The 16,763-nt window shown below is 38.4% G+C and overlaps 1 protein-coding gene across 2 annotated transcripts in view; it reads right to left on the bottom strand.

Annotated features, from left to right (window-relative positions):
* LOC137250542 (small G protein signaling modulator 2) overlaps positions 1–16,763 on the bottom strand; it is a 198,772-nt gene that overhangs the window by 173,543 nt on the left and 8,466 nt on the right. The window lies entirely within an intron of this gene.

The raw sequence follows: 16,763 nt of genomic DNA, 5'->3' as shown, positions 1-16,763 counted from the left end.
AATAGCCTTAAACGAGTAGGAAATATAGTAACGCGCCGGACGCAACCGCGCCGATATTTTTGACATTCGGCGGCGGCGTGCCAAAAACGACCAAAAGCGGCGGCGGCGGCGGCGGCGTTTATCGGAGTGAAGAAGAGTTATATCGCTTTTTCATTATTTAAGACCTTGTTTGAAGAAAGGTATGCTTGAGAATTTTATTCAAATATGCACGCATTCAACACATTTTGACATCAGATAGGGCGTTTATGAAACAAATTCAGAGATAGTGCGTTCTTCAACCTAATTCTGATATAGATAGGTGAGATGGGCATTTTTATACTCAGTTGAGCAGAGCTCACAGAGTATATTAAGTTTGATTGGATAACGGTTGGTTGTACATATATAAAGGAATCGAGATAGATATAGACTTCCATATATCAAAATAATCAGGATCGAAAAAAAATTTGATTGAGCCATGTCCGTCCGTCCGTCCGTCCGTCCGTCCGTCCGTCCGTCCGTTAACACGATAACTTGAGTAAATTTTGAGGTATCTTGATGAAATTTGGCATGTAGGTTCCTGAGCACTCATCTCAGATCGCTATTTAAAATGAACGATATCGGACTATAACCACGCCCACTTTTTCGATATCGAAAATTTCGAAAAACCGAAAAAATGCGATAATTCATTGCCAAAGGCGGTTAAAGCGATGAAACTTGGTAGATGGGTTGAAGTTATGACGCAGAATAGAAAACTAGTAAGATTTTGGACAATGGGCGTGGCACCGCCCACTTTTACAAGAAGGTAATTTAAAAGTTTTGCAAGCTGTAATTTGGCAGTCGTTGAAGATATCATGATGAAATTTGGCAGGAACGTTACTACTATTACTATATATGTGCTAAATAAAAATTAGCAATATTGGATGAAGAACACGCCCACTTTTTAAAAAAATTTTTTTTTAAATTCAAATTAGTAAATTAAGTCAAAATTCAACTCCAGTAATGATATGATGTAACAAAATCCAAAAATAAAAGAAAATTTCAAAATGGGCGTGGCTCCGCCCATTTTCATTTAGTTTGTCTAGAATACTTTTAATGCCATAAGTCGAACAAAAATTTACCAATCCTTCTCAAATTTGGTAGGAGCATAGATTCTGTGACGGTTACTGTTCTCTGTGAAAATGGGCGAAATCGGTGGAAGCCACGCCCAGTTTTTATACACAGTCCACCGTCTGTCCTTCCGCTCGGCCGTTAACACAATAACTTGAGCAAAAACCGATATATCTTTACTAAACTTAGCCCACGTACTTATCTGAACTCACTTTATCTTGGTATAAAAAATGGCCGAAATCCGACCATAACCACGCCCACTTTATCGATATCGAAAATTACGAAAAATGAAAAAAATGCCATAATTCTATACCAACTACGAAAAAAGGGATGAAACATGGTAACTGGATTGGTTTATTGACGCAAAATATAACTTTGGAAAAAACTTTGTAAAATGGGTGTGACACCTACCATATTAAGTAGAAGAAAATGAAAAAGTTCTACAAGGCGAAATCAACAGCCCTTGGAATCTTGGCAGGAATACTGTTAGTGGTATTGCATATATAAATAAATTAGCAGTACCCGACAGATGATTTTCTGGATCACCTGGTCCACATTTTGGTCGATATCGCGAGAACGCCTTCACATATACATCTAAGGGCCACTCGCTTTTAAAACCCTCATTAATACTTTTAATTTGATATCCATATCGTACAAACACATTCTAGAATCACCCTGGCCCACCCTAATGGCGATATCTCGAAAAGGCGTCCACCTATAGACCTAATGCCCACTCCCTCTTAAAATGCTCAGTAACACCTTTCGTTTGATACCCATATCGTACAAACATTCTAGAGTCACCCCTGGCCCACCCTAATGGCGATATCTCGAAAAGGCGACCACCTATATGCCTAATGTCCACTCCCTCTTAAAATGCTCAGTAACACCTTTCGTTTGATACCCATATCGTACAAACATTCTAGAGTCACCCCTGGCCCACCCTAATGGCGATATCTCGAAAAGGCGTCCACCTATAGACCTAATGCCCACTCCCTCTTAAAATGCTCAGTAACACCTTTCGTTTGGTACCCATATCGTACAAACATTCTAGAGTCATCCCTGGCCCACCCTAATGGCGATATCTCGAAAAGGCGTCCACATATAGACCTAATGCCCACTCCCTCTTAAAATGCTCAGTAACACCTCTCGTTTGATACCCATATCGTACAAACATTGTAGAGTCACCCTTGGTCCACCTTTATGGCGATATCTCGAAAAGGCGTCCACCTATAGAACTAAGGATTACTCCCTTTTAAAATACTCATTACCACCTTTCATTTGATACCCATATCGTACAAACACATTCTAGAGTCACCCTGGCCCACCCTAATGGCGATATCTCGAAAAGGCGTCCACCTATAGACCTAATGCCCACTCCCTCTTAAAATGCTCAGTAACACCTTTCGTTTGATACCCATATCGTACAAACATTCTAGAGTCACCCCTGGCCCACCCTAATGGCGATATCTCGAAAAGGCGTCCACCTATAGACCTAATGCCCACTCCCTCTTAAAATGCTCAGTAACACCTTTCGTTTGATATCCATATCGTACAAACATTCTAGAGTCACCCTTGGTCCACGTTTATGGCGATATCTCGAAAAGGCGTCCACCTATAGAACTAAGGATTACTCCCTTTTAAAATACTCATTACCACCTTTCATTTGATACCCATATCGTACAAAAACATTCTAGAGTCACCCCTTTCCCACCCTAATGGCGATATCTCGAAAAGGCGTCCACCTATAGACCTAATGCCCACTCCCTCTTAAAATGCTCAGTAACACCTTTCGTTTGATACCCATATCGTACAAACATTCTAGAGTCACTCCTGGCTCACCCTAATGGCGATGTCTCGAAAAGGCGTCCACCTATAGACCTAATGCCCACTCCATCTTAAAATGATCAGTAACACCTTTCGTTTGATACCCATATCGTACAAACACATCTAGAGTCACCCCTGGCCCACCCTAATGACGATACCACGAAAAGGCGTCCACCTATAGACCTCATGCCCACTTCCTCTTAAAATGCTCAGTAGCACCTTTCGTTTGATACCCATATCGTACAAACATTCTAGAGTCACCATTGGTCCACCTTTATGGCGATATCTCGAAAAGGCGTCCACCTATAGAACTAAGGATTACTCCCTTTTAAAATACTCATTACCATCTTTCATTTGATACCCATATCATACAAACACATTCTAGAGTCACCCCTGGCCCACCCTAATGGCGACATTTCGAAAAGGCGTGCACCTATAGACCTAATGCCCACTCCCTCTTAAAATGCTCAGTAACACCTTTCATTTGATTCCCATATCGTACAACTAGAGACACCCCTGGTCCACCTTTATGGCGATATCTCGAAACGGCGTCCACCTATGGAACTAAGGATCACTGCTTTTCAAAATATTCATTAACAGCTTTCATTTGATACCCATATCGTACAAACATATTCTAGAGTCACCCCTGGTCCACCTTTATGGCGATTTCTCGAAAAGGCGTTCACCTATAGAACTAAAGCCCATTCCCTTTTAAAGTACTCATTATCACCTTTCATTTGATACCCATATCGTACAAACACATTCTAGAGTCAGCCCTGGTCCACCTTTATGGCGATATCCCTAAATGGCGTCCATCCATAGAACTATGGCCTACTCTCTCTTAAAATACTCTTTAATACCTTCCATTTATACACATGTCATACAACCACATTCCAGGGTTACCCTAGGTTCATTTTCCTACATGGTGATTTTCCTTATCTTGTCTCCATAGCTCTCAACTGAGTATGTAATGTTCGGTTACACCCGAACTTAGCCTTCCTTACTTGTTGAATAATATTTTGAGATAGGGCGTTATGAAGATATCGTGATACTCCATTCAGCAGTCGACATGACATAAAAAAATGGCTGATTTTCTAAGAACTTTAAATTAAGGTTTTGAGTTTCACGGAAGGTTCACCATAAGTGCGCTCTTGCAATAAAGCGAAAGGCTCTTTTCCGTTTAACCATTCATGCAATTGTTCCCAATAAACCGTTAATTTGGATGATTCGGAACACGTTGTCTTGATATTACCTCAGGCAGTCCGAATTTTCGAAATATATAAATACATATCCAAAATTCCATAAATTCTAATAATAACTATAAATAGGGATGGATGTTCCGAACATACGGAATGAATAAGTTAACACGCTCAATGAGTACATTTCGTTATGGTATCTCCGTTATATACTAATGGCGTTTTTATATGAATCAATTTTCTAGTCGAGTTTTTGACATTGAACTAAGAATTTTGAATTAGTTTAGATTTCGTATGCTCATAGGATTACGGAAGTGCACGATTCCTTTTAGTGTCCGTACTTTTCATAAAATTACTTTTGTAAAGCCACACTAATAGATCATGGCATTGCTTCATTGCCTCCTATTTATACTACTAATATCTTGGAAAAATCGCAAAGAAACAACGCAGTTGACGGATGTCAATTCGATTTGAGAGCAAAATGGCTGCAATTTTCAAACAATTTGTCAGCCAAGCAAACCTCTTGTGATTGAACCATGGGGGGCTCAATATCGACGACTCAATATTTTTTGGTTAAAGTTGTCTTTACACGAGTCAATTTACTGATATTTTTTTATATAAAGCCTAAATCTAGCAGTAGACATTGAGCAAACTTCAAATAATCTAAGAGGAAATCTACTCTTGTAAAAGCAACAAAGGCAGCCGTTCCCACATCTATGCGATTAGACAAAAAGCGTCAAAATCCCTAGCTAGGATCTAAGGTAAATTCGACCTGAAAGCGGATAAGCGTTTTATTGGAAAAACACACGCGAAGGATTTGCATAACAAATGTCCAGGAACCATATCGTTTTCGACAAGACGAAGACAATCCTCGCGCTCTAATGAAGCATGATCACATGCATGTTAAAATTCTATCCATATCTGGGATCTAAGGTATCGATTCTCACCTTTATCAGTAAACGCGTTTTGACCTCGGTATCAATAATCCGAAGTCGCAAATCAAAAATGTTACTTCTGTCAAAAGATATTTGTGAAAAAACAAGTTATTGTGTGGTTTTTGTGTTTTTAATGATTTTATTGAACACACTAAGACTGGATTTACATGGAACTCTTGTCTTGTTGCTTCGTTTACCCTACAGGCGTGCTTATGCCGGATTTACGTAGAACGTTTTGTTGCTTGTTGTATCTTGCGAAATGTAATATGTTCTTAACTTAACGCGGCTAGAGTTCTATGTAAAAATGGCCTTGCATAAACGCGTTGTACGATTCAAAGCGAAGGAAGCGGCAATGGGTTTCATTGTCGTCTTACGGCACTATCAAGTGTCAAAGCCAGGCAAAGCGAACAACTTTAACTTTAAGGTAGATCTGAGTCCAAGCCACGATATGAACTCATCTTTCAGTGGACGGAACACAGCAAAACAGTAAATTTGGCAATACACATTGGCTACCATCACATCGCGGCGGCCGCCAAATAAAAAAGTGAAAATAATGGATAAGTTTTTTAAATGTAGACCGAAATTTGCAGACGTTTGTGTTCGAAACATTGAAAATTAAAAGGAGCAAGACGCAAATTCAATGAGAAGTTCGTCCTAAATCTTCTCTGAGAGAAATTGCGAAAAGCATTAATTAATTTTTTTTATTGTTTATGGTTAATGCGTCAAGCGTAATAAAAATTCGAAATCAGTTAAACAAATAGCTATAGCTCTACCATGGCGGAACGATACAAGGTGGCAGCATGGTTACATACCTACAAACATATATAAAAATTCTATGTACTTTGTTTTTGTAAATTCGATGGACAAATGTCAAAATCGTACTGCGCCGGAAGTTGATGTATCAAATCAAATAAAAAAAGTTTATAATCAGCTGTCCCATACTGCCACCTGTATCGTTCCGCTATGAGCTCTACCAAAATAACAAATTCAAGGTTATTATGTTTATTCCAGCGATTGCTCGTTTCTATATTTGTACAGTTGACTGGTGGTATTAAGCTCACATAGGTTAAGTGATACGTGTACAATATGCCGTATTTTTAACCCTTTCACGTATATAGGACATCGGTGTCCCACAAATATTTCCTTGTATAGCAAGTAGGCTAGCAATATATTAAAATTTTTTTCGTTATAATCGATTTTCTTTTAAAGTATTTATTATAAGAATAAAACGACAGCTCATGACAATTTAAGAAATATCAAGGAAATTTACCAGTGAAATACCATATCGAAAAGCCCTTTATATAACGAGTTTAAATTACACAGGGACCCAATTTCTTATTGGATCTGTAATATATCTAATTAGGGTATTAAATTTTTTTTAAACTGAAGTATTTCAGTTAAGGCCTGCAAGGGAAAGTTCTGCAAAGTTAGAACTCCCTATACATTTTTTAGTAATGACATAGTCGGCTATGAACTAATTATTTCTCATTTGGTGTTTTATGTCATTTTTATACACAGCTGCACTTGTACACAGGATGTTATAACTTTGGTTGGATAATGTTTGGTCGTACAAGTATAAAGGAATTGAGATACACATAGAATTCCTTACATCAAAATCATCAGTATCAACAAAAAAATTGATTAAGCAATTTCCCTCCGTTCGTCTGTCCGTCCGTTAATACGATAACTTGGGAATAGATAGATTGCAAATGAGCGAAATCGGACGATAATCACGCCCACTTTTTCGATATCAAAAATTTTGAAAAATGGAAAAAATGAGATAATTCCAAAACGAATACCGTTTAAGATATAACATTGAAATTTGGCAGAGAGTATATCCTTGCCAAAATATATACACAGACTTAGTGAAGATAATCAAAATTCGTTAAAGATCACGCCCACTTTTCCTAAAGGTCTAACCTTAACAAAGTTTGCAATAACTCTATGGTATTTAATTGCATTTAAAAGATATTCTACCTCAGTAGTTGGGCTATGAACAAAACTTAATCAGTATTTGAAAATTGGCGTAACCTGTCCCCCAATCCGACTGAGGTTTGGCATAAACATTTTTTTCATAGCTACAACTGTTAAACTACATTTTTACCCGCTCAATTCATAAGTGGCAGCCCCTGTATCCTTTTTGCTTCTTTTCAACGAAAATGAGTTTTTATACAGCCGATTATTCGGATATTACAAATGGGGTAAGATTATTGCTCAGGTCCATTCTGTCCTAACTTGTATTACCTGTCATTGATATAAATATGCATTTCAATGCTGATAAAAAAAGGACTAACAAAGTAACAAAGTAAGAAGTGACCTAATTGTTAGCACTTTATGAGCATTTTTCAATTTGTGGAGTACGCCGGCGTTGTTACTTTAAATATATAATAGTTCCCGATGTGCGAACAGTAACAATCCTGGCCAGCAGTCGCTTCCAGGCCTCCTGGCCCTCACACCACATGCCAGTGCAGAAGTTATAGCACTGCGACTTTGAATTCATACTTTCGTTGACGTCACTTTCCTAGAAGCGCAAGGTGTAGCTCCAAAGACTCTCTAATTGGTGTTTTTTGTCGCGATATGCTGTCGAGCACTTCCAAAGAAACACCACCAAAGAAACACCTTGAAACGTTAGAGAGTAGATATTCGGCCAAGGATGCCACCTTCGTAATCATAAGCAGTCCAAGTGGATATAATTGCGTAACTCATGGGTGAAAATTCTATAATCCTGGCGCATCTACATAATTAAAATCTTACAAGGACCTTGATAAAATTTTCAAAATCGTTAAACCGATTTTAAGCCGAAAGATGTAAATGTCATATTTGACCTGGAGTCATGAAATAACCCTATTGTGCGCAAACAAGTTTTCGAGAAAAACGCGTTTCAAGTTTTTGTTTAGCTTGACTCTGTGTAGCGGCTGGCCGTTGTGAACGAATTTTGTAATTAAAATTTAATTAGCTTCCCGATAACCTACAAGCTTGAAACTTGGAATATATTTCAGAGCCCGATGACAATGCAAAATCAAAAAACTCCGATAGGTGGCGCATGGATCGAAATATTTCAAAAAATCGTATTTGTGGTCCGATTTGGCTTTAAATGCGATTTGTGAAAAAACTAAGAAAGGCTGAAAACTGCGGTTTATTCCATTGGAAAGAGCGTTAAATTTCCAATAAGAATCACTCAGAAAGTGAAGAACGGTATTTTCGGGCAATAGGGTCCTTTAGGATTCCAGGTCACATATGGTCAGTTTTCAGATTAGTGCGAATGTCCACTACGTTGGGGTAGTAGCACACCCGGTCATTTGTTCGACTGTCATGGGAAAGCTTTTGCTTCGTCACTTTAAGTGTTTTTGCGAAGGACAAAGCCTCACCTGGTAAAGATATGTGCCTACGTATTCACATATGTAACGGAAGCCGTAACGTGTAAGAGATATTTAAACTTGATCGAGAGGCTAGAATTAATCCAACGAACTAGTTGGGGATAGGGCTACCAACTTTAGGTAATGTCAAACCGGGAAACTTGGGTGTTGAATGATGAAGTGTGAAAATCAAAATTAACATTTCAGACGCTATTTTATAGTCTCACAAATAAACAACAAGTGTTTGAATATAAGGCCAAGTGATTTTTCAATTGTTTTAAAAAAAAAATTTGGAAAATTATGCAAAGTGAGCATTTAACTTTTGTATATAACTTTTCTTTTAATGTTTTGTTTTAATAACTTGGTGAATTGGGTGACGCAAAATCCGTGTTCAGCCGGCATGGAAAGCTCCTGTTAGAAAGAGTTAAATTTCGCAGTGATCCGCATCCGTTGATACCCCTTTCGACTATATCGGACTCATTTTCGACATGAACAATAAATGGTCTGATAGTCTTAAATGAGTAGAAAATATAGTAAGGCGCCGAACGCCGCCGCCGACGCGCCAATATGTTTGATGTTGGGCGGCGGCGTGCGAAAAACGTTCGTCGTTAGGCGGCGCATATCTCTAATATGTGCATCAAGACAGGTATTCTGAGAGACTTGTGGAGTGTAATTTTTAATATGCGATTGTATACCTGAACCCCCTTCCCCCTGCTGGTAAGGAGTTAGAATAAAACGAAAGGGAGTCGCATGGCTTGCGTTACCCTATCATGGTCAATAAAAACTGTACCGTGGGGAGCAGGAATAGCCAGTACATGACCTGATATGCTGTATGGCATGGTGCTTGTATACAGATCTCATCTCCTATCCTAGGGATCGGGCTTCATGTGAGATTCATGGTACGCTATGGTTGCATCTCGCATGTTGGCTTTTTGCTTACATGTGGGAGAGTTCACTTTTGGGGAAGTTGACAAAGAAGCATACTTAACGAAGCGATTCAGTATCTTCTCCGCTGAAGTTGGCAGTAAAACATTATCTGCGGACTAATGCTGTCATTTCATTTGCCTTTGAAGTAGACATTAAAGTATTCTCTTCAAAGGTCAAAAAACAAGTTGAAATCATTTCTTAATTGTTTGGTGTATCCTGTATGTAAATGATGAGTAGCAAGAGCTTATCGTTTGTCCAAAGCAGTTGAAAATTGTAAGAATGGGTTCGTGCGCACTCTACTTTTTGAAATGTTTTGAAACTTAGGCTAAACTGAACGATTGGCATTGGATCTAGAGTAAGCGTGATTAAAAGTTCGGAAGCCACTAAATGAAGATGTATATTTTTCTTATTGCTTTGTCAAGGGGCCGCAGATTTGAACCAATCGCATTAAGGTATTTATTCTACAGCGAACTGACATTTAAATTCCATGTCGCAGAAAGGTTGTAATCACATCCCATATTATGATGCAAGCTATCCTGGTGCTCAGAAAAGGTTGTTCGCATCCCTTAATACTTGTATTAAAATTTTGAAATTGAATCATGTATCTGGTGAGCCAAAGGTGGAGTTGCCTTACAACTGGATGCCATTATCCTTAAAATGTTAAGGAGCTTTGATATACTCCGTATTTTTGCCAAGGTTAGACCGTGTGATTTGATACCGATGATACGACAACGAAGTGTTTGGGCGGGGAACATGGTGCTGATAGTTGGGCCATTGATCATGCAATTAGCTTCGTTGTGTTTGATACCGTGAAAAGAACGTACTTCAAAAAACTATAGGGAGTATGCAGGCTATTAATGAAAACAACCCCGACGGCTGCACTGTATGCCGTTCTGCACATTCCACCTGTAGACCTGGTAGCAAAGAACATAGCGTTAACAACTGCAACGAGGCTCAGTACCTCGGGGCAGCTTGAGAGCAGACTATACGGCCATAGTAGTATAGCTTCATCAATTACAGGACGAACATACTACCTAATTCACTATCTGCGCTTCTAGGGGGCTATTAAAGCCAAAGCCATAATAGAGGTTGATGGCTGGCGAAGGGTGTCCAAATGGCTGACAAGGCGGTATATGTGTACACAGATGGTTTCAAAGTAGTGGAAGGATTAGGGTCTGCGGTGTATTGTGCTGATCCGACAATAAACAGATTCTACAAGCTGCCAGATGAGTGTAGCGTTTTCCAAGCGGAAGTATTAGTATTAAAATGTGTTAGAGTATAAGCAATCCCTGGAAAGAATCTGAACGGGGAAAAACATACATCTATATTCGGTCCCAGGGCATAAGTGGAAATATGGGAATTAAAAGCAGATGAACTAGCTAAAAAAAGGCGCATCCCTTGAAGCTTACTCCGTAGACGTCACAATTAGATTGGGTGATATTAGGAGAAGGCGGGAAGGGTCAACCAAGCGGGAAAGGCGTGGGTCCAAGCGCGGGGCCGTAAAGTGTCGAATAGTATGTGTAGGTCTTACAACCTTAGACTTAGAAAGTTGCTTCTATTATTAAAAAGAGAGGACTGTATACTCAAGACGAGTATTCTGACTGGACACTGCCTTCTGGGGACAAATGTCTTTAATTTAGGCTTGGTCTATGATAGCATATGTAGGAAGTGGGGATTGGAGGAGGAAACGATCGAGCACGTATTGTGCTCGTGCCATGCGCTTTCCCTACTGAGACTCTAGCTATTAGGAGTTATATAGCTTTAAGATCTAGAAGGAGCAACTGGCATAAGTCATAGAAAGCTTCTAGTTATTTTATAACATAGGTCCTGGTTTTTGGTGTTTCTTAGTTTGTTTGTCAGTTTGTTCTCGTTAAATAAACTTCTGGTAACACTACGCACTCATTCAGTCTATGTCAAGTCCTCATGGACCGGTCAGTTCAACTTACACTAACCTGGCACAGATTTTGGGCATCATCCGGTCGGAAGTATCTTGAGCCAGATTAAAAAATTTGCATGTAAATACAACAACAACGATTTGAGCCAGATAAATCTTGGTATAAGTATGGTTAAATTTGTGGGTCAACTAATTTGTTAATTTATTGTCATTAGTTTGGACATACAGCCTTTAATAAACCCAATTTTTCAAAAAAAAAAACGTCGCTGTCTGGCGATTAGCTGTAAAATGAAGCACAACAGCGACATCTTCCTATCACAACCCATGTGCCAAAATATCAGGAGATCTGCTTCTGAAGTTTCCCAATTATTCAGAGAACTCTCTGTCGTTTCCCAATGATCCAGATATTGATACGGAGCTATAAGACCCACTGAATGATGGCTTACATCTACTTCTTTCGCTGTTTCCGCGCTTTTTTTTTTTAAAAGCCCTGGGTGGGTCCAATACCCACTACGCGATATGTATGTGTATTGCCAAATTTACTGTTTTGCTGTGTTCCGTCGCCTGGAGATGAGTTCATATCGTGGTTTGGAAAGCGGGGAAAATATTTGAGAATTGTTTAGCTAAAAGCAGATTTACCTTAAAGCTTTGTTCGCTTTGCTTGGCTTTGAGACTTGACAGTGCTATGAGACGACAAGTAAACCCATTGCCGCTTCCTTCGCTTTGAATCGTACAACGCGTTTATGCAAGGCCATTTTTACAGAGAACTCTAGCCGCGTCGCTTCGCTTTAAAATATTTACAGCGCCTTAAGTTAAGAACATATTGACTTTAGCTTCGCTTTACATTTCGCAAGATACGCGTGCGACAACACATTGAACTTATTTGTCAGGCAGAGCAACGCAACAAAGCGTTCTATGTAAATCCGGCATAAGTACGCCTGTATGGTGTTGTTTAAATGAAGCAACACGACAAGAGTTCCTTGTAAATCCGGTCCTAGTCTGTTCAATAAAAGCATGAAAAACACAAAAACCACACAATAACTTGTTTTTTCACAAATATCTCTTGGCAGAAGTAAAATTTTTGATTTCCGACTTCGGATTATTGATACCGAGGTCAAAACGCGTTTACTGATAAAGGTGAGAATCGATACCTTAGACCCCAGATATGGATAGAATTTTAACTTGCATGTTAAACTTCTAACGAGATCTGGATCATGCGTCATTGGAGCGTGAGGATTCTCTTCGTCTTGTCGAGAACGATGTGGTTCCTGGACATTTGTTATGCAAATCCTTTGTGTTTTTGCCATAAAACGCTTATCCGCAAAAAACTAATTCCCTTTGGCAGATCCCTTCGAGGTTATACATAAATACTTCAAGTCCAATTTACTTTAGATCCTAGCTAAGGATTTTTGCGCTTTTTGCTTAATGGCTTAGGTTATTTGAAGTTCGCTCAATTTCTACTGCTAGATTTAGGCTTTATATCAAAAAATATCTGTAAATTGACTCGTGTAAAGACCACTTTTTAACCAAAAAATATTGAGTCGTCGATATTGAGCCACCCCATGTGGCTAGTGTGGCTGTACAAAGGCAATTTTATGAAAAGTACGGACACTAGGAGGAATCGTGCACTTCCGTAATCCTATGAGCATACGAAACCTAAACTAATTCAAAATTCTTGGTTCAACGTCAAAAACTGGACTAGCAAATCGATAGTAAATAAAGGAGATACCATATCGAAATATACTCATTGAGCATGTTAACTTATTCATTCCGTATGTTCGGAACATTCATCCCTATTTATAGTTATTATTAGAATTTATGGAATCTTGGATATGTATTTATATATTTGGAATATTCGGACTGCCCGAGATAATATCAAGACAACGTGTTCCGAATCATCCAAATTAGCGGTTTTTTGGGAACGATTCCATGAATGGTTAAACGGAAAAGAGCCTTTCCCTGTGTTGCAATGAACCTTCTGTGAAAGTCAAACCCTGGATTTAAAGTTCTTAGAAAATTTGCCATTTTTTGTATGAGGTCATGTCGACTGCTGAATGGAGTATCACCATATCTTCATAACGCCCTATCTCAAAATATTATTCAAAAATGCCCATCTCACATATCTACATATATCAGAATTAGGTTGAAGAACGCAATATCTCTTAATTTGTTTCATAAACGCCCTATCTGATGTCAAGATGTATTGAATGCGTGCGTATTTGATACAATTCTAAGCATAGCTTTTTCAAACAAGTTCTTAAATAATGAAAAAGCAATATAACTCTTCTTCATTTCACGAAATATTTAATAATATGAGGCATTCACAAAATTACTAAAGTACTTTTCTATTAAAATTTTCGTGGAGTGGATTGAATTACTATCCATTTTTCTTCCTTTGTAAGAACAATCCGTCCTGATTTTTGAACTTTGGAGTGTCAAAGCTCTGTGATCAGAGAACAAACCTCTAGTAATTGAATAATGGAGCCACCTTGTATGCTCATAATAAATTCAAATTAAATTCTAACACCGACAAAGAAAGCTTTTCATTTAAGTCAACCCAGCCAGCATTTTTTGAAAATTTTGATCAAAAAATATTTAAATATCATACTCCAGGATGATTAAAAACATTCAAATTTAAATTTATCGTCGGGAGAAAAATGTACCTTAAATGTGATTATTCTTGAATAATTTTTGAAACGCTTTTTATTCATCTTTGATATCATTGTAAAATTGAGCTTTAATTGTTTTAGAGTAATATTTGACTGATTTTCACAGTCATTTTCTGATCATATTCGTGAACATATTTCAATCGTTTTGGTTTAGATTTTTCAATCATTTTTGAATGCGATTATGATGCATTTATTCTTTATATCTCATTCAAAATAAAATACTACATAATAATCTTATTTCGTCAGGGGAAGAAAGCATGCGGAAGTGAGCTATTTGAACCACAGGTCACTCGCAAACAAACTTGACCGATATACACCTGCGACTACAACGTCCAACATCAGCTATGATCGTCAATATCTTAAAATACGATACGGTAAGGGATGTTGAAGACATATCCAGGTACATATGTCAAGAGAGTTTCACTTACCTGGTCAAATAGCTCACAACTTTTGTATTGTCCAACTATTACCTTATTTTTTTTTTTTTTCAAAATCACACATTTTTTCAATCATGAAGTTCAGAAAAAATATGTACATATATCAAATTTTTTTTATTAAGATATTCTTCGAGATATTCTGCTAGTGACCAAAGGTTACCCCAACCATTTTTCCACCTTCGGCTTCCCAGAAAATACATAATAGTTAGACAATACAAAAGTTGTGAGCTATTTGACCAGGTAAGTGAAACTCTCTTCACATATGTACCTGGATATGTCTTCAACATCCCGTACCGTATCGTATTTTAAGATATTGACGATCATAGCTGATGTTGGATGTTGTAGTCGCAGGTGTATATCGGTCAAGTTTGTTGGCGAGTAACCTGTGGTTCAAATAGCTCACTTCCGCATTCTTTCTTCCCTGACGAAATAATATTATTATGTAGTATTTTATTTTGAATGAGATATGGAGAATAAATGCATCATAATCGCATTCAAAAATGATTCAAAAATCTAAACCAAAACGATTGAAATATGTTCAAGAATATGATCAGAAAATGACTGTGAAAAGCAGTCAAATATTACTCTAAAACTATTAAAGCTCAATTTTACAATGATATCAAATATGAATAAAAAGCGTTTCAAAATATGAATCATAAATTATTATTCAAGAATAATCTGTATTCATTAATTAAGAAGACGTTTTTCCAAGCGGGGTTGTCCATTAGCCCCTGCTTCGGGCCGCTGCATGCTCTGTTGTATGCGATATTTTCTAGGGGTCTTAAACAGCAGCTCTTAGAAGAGTTGACGGATTATTCACTTTCAGTTAGTTTGTTTTCAAGTTTACGTCTACGAAAAATTAGATAAAAAATCTGCAATTGGCAAGGGTGGAGGGATTATCCAGCAATGAATACATTCTAGGCAGTTTGAAAGCTGATAGCGATTGCAAAATGTTTCGGAGCCCTTGCGGCTTATTTGCTGGAGCGTTTTGGAGCTCCAAAAATATTCACGTAGTCTCAAAAAAGCACCTTTCAAATGGCACCTTTATCCTTGAGATGCGCCTTTATGGAAGCTCGTCAAAAAGTTTGCGCATCAGGAGTCTAAACGGACCACGACGCAGACTCCTTTCTCAAAATTGTATAAAAACTTCAAAGCCGCCTGGAAAAGCATTGTACGTTAAGTTCAGACACTTGCAGTCTGATTGCTTGTGTCGACCTCTGGTTAGAATTTCAGCGGCCGCAGTGATGTAATGATGGAGTGCTCGCCACCAGAGGCCAAATCCGAAAAATGCTAAATCAAAATACATTAAAAAAGTTTTTTCTAGACGTGGTCAACGCTCAACAATGGTTTGGCAAACAGTCCAAATTTATTTCTGCCAAGAAAAGGTTATCAGCGAAAATTCATTTCCTCGCAGATGCCGTTCGGAGACGATCCTTCGTCGATGGAAACTTGTAGGAAGAATTTAAAAACAAGATAGCAAGCTGGAAGAAAAGCTCGGCCAAAATCTCCTAGGACGTATACTGCGCCAAGGAGTTGTTTGTTTTTTGTTTTCCACTGGACAATAGCGAAAATAACCAGTTTAAAAAACAACAAGGCCGCGGCCCCTGCTGGATTGCTTGCAGTGCTATTCAATTACGGCGGTGAGGAGTTTCTTTTAGCATTCATCAACTTCTTTGCAAATATTTTCAGATGAGTGCATGTCCAACGATTGGAATCTTTCTTAAGCAGAAACAGCCTTGTTAGTAAGTCCGGCGAGGCTTATTGTGCGAAATATTGAAGCCCACCGTGAATCGGCTGATTGGACCTTGTCACGGCGGCTTCAAACCTGGTAAATGCATCATCGACCAGCTTTTCACTATGCGCCAAATCTTTGAAAAAGTGGGAGAAGAAGTAATTGACACACATCATCATCTTTAAAGCCGCCTTCGAAAAAATGAAAACGAGCTACCTATATGTCGCTATTTCTGAGTTTGATTTCTCCGCAAAACTTATTCCGCTTTGCAAAACAATGCGGAGAAACTCACCAGCTCAGTCAGAATTGGGAAGGACTCTTCCGAGCCATTCGAAACTAAACGAGGTTTAAAACAGTGTGAGCCCCAGTCGTGGGATTTTTTTAATTTGATGCTGGAGAAAATTGTACTAGCTGCAGAAATTAACTACTCTGGAAAGATATTCTATAAGAGCGTACAATTACAGGCGTATGCTGACGATATTGACATCAACGGCCATAAGTTCTGCTCACTGTAAACTGAAAAAAAGAAGCGGAAGATATCGGTTTAATGGTGAATGAGAACAAAATGAAATACCTGCTCTCATCAAGCAAAGAATCAGCGCATTTGCGCCTCGACAACCTTGTCGAAGAATCATTCTTGCCAAAATGCATTTAGCCATTTTCAGTGGAATCGTTTGAAAAAAAATTTAATAATTTTAGGCCATCCT

The sequence above is a fragment of the Eurosta solidaginis genome, chromosome 4 (genome assembly GCF_040869045.1).
Source record: "Eurosta solidaginis isolate ZX-2024a chromosome 4, ASM4086904v1, whole genome shotgun sequence".
NCBI lineage: Eukaryota > Metazoa > Arthropoda > Insecta > Diptera > Tephritidae > Eurosta > Eurosta solidaginis.
This window is presented reverse-complemented; position numbering and strand designations above follow the sequence as displayed.